Source organism: Pezoporus occidentalis, unplaced genomic scaffold (assembly GCF_034315485.1).
Source record: "Pezoporus occidentalis ecotype Australia unplaced genomic scaffold, CSIRO_AGI_Poc_V1 ctg225, whole genome shotgun sequence".
NCBI lineage: Eukaryota > Metazoa > Chordata > Aves > Psittaciformes > Psittacidae > Pezoporus > Pezoporus occidentalis.
Genome location: NW_026914128.1, coordinates 940,634 through 941,894, shown reverse-complemented (window position 1 = coordinate 941,894; position 1,261 = coordinate 940,634).

The following is a 1,261-nucleotide window of genomic DNA, read 5'->3' as shown; positions in this document are numbered from 1 at the left end:
GCCAGGCTGGGTCACAATCCCCTAAGTGAAAGTGGATTTTAACTAGAAAATCTCTTTCCTTAGCAGCTGAATATTGTGCCAACAGCCTACAGTAAAAAAAGCACTGAGATTTTCCTGTCTGCACGTCCAGATCCAGGCCTAATGAGGCACTGGTGTCTCACCACAGCCATTCCGGTGGTAGAAATTTTGTGTGCTAAATAAATAATGTAGGGTCTGGTTTGTTTTGTTTTTGTGTTTTTTTTTTTTTTTTTTTTTTTTATATAATTGAGTGAAATAATAATTCCTTTGAGCTTATTTCAGAGGAAATTCTCACTAGTCACATTGTGATTGTACTGATAGAGCGGAACTCCGATCCGCACGTGGATCTTCTCATCCCACAATAAGTGGAGGGTTCTTTTTTAATTATGGAATACCCCTTTGGCTAGTTTGGGTCAGGTGTCCTGTCTCTGCATCCTCCTGGCTTCCCCTCCTCCCTGGCAGAGCATGAGGCTCACAAAGTCCTTGGTCAGAGTAAACATTACTGAGCAGCAACTAAAAACATCGGTGTTACCAGCACAGTTCCCAGGCTGAAAGTCAAAACCACAGCGCTGCACCAGCTACTGAGAAGGAGAAAAATGACTGCTACTGCTGAACCCGGGACAACCTATCCATATGCATTCAGTCACTAAGCACACTGTCAATATAGTCAGAAGACTAAGCTACGTCAAGAGCAACTGAAAAGTGCTAAAATGTCTTGGGGTTTCTGCTTACCACCCGTTTCACTTATTTCAAGTCCGAAAACAAATGTTTATGCATTTTCTCATTTAAAAATAGGGGTGGTGGGGAACAGAGCGAGCAATCCTGTAGGAACTACGTAGACGTTGAACAAGAACTCGTGAGGGAATAAAGACAAACACAGGTCTGGAATGCCTGGTAGTTCTCAGTTTCTTGTTTGCCTGATAATTTGATGCCAACGTGCTGCACTTCCCCAAAGGGCATCACAGAGCCAGGTTCAGTTCTCCAGCAAGCCCTGCTACAACACTGGCGAAGCGTGGATCAAATTAAAGTGAGCACTTGTGGACAATTTTTGTAAGCTCAAGTTGATGCAGTAAAGAGAATGAAGGAACTTGCTGAGGGCAGCATCAGTCTTCGATGAAAATACATATTTTAGAAACACTAGTCAATTATTAGCTAAGCTGCCAGAACATTAGAGCTCTTTACAAAGCAACCTTTGACTCCTGGACCCATCCCCTTTGACACTGGAGCCCGAAGACACCTCTTG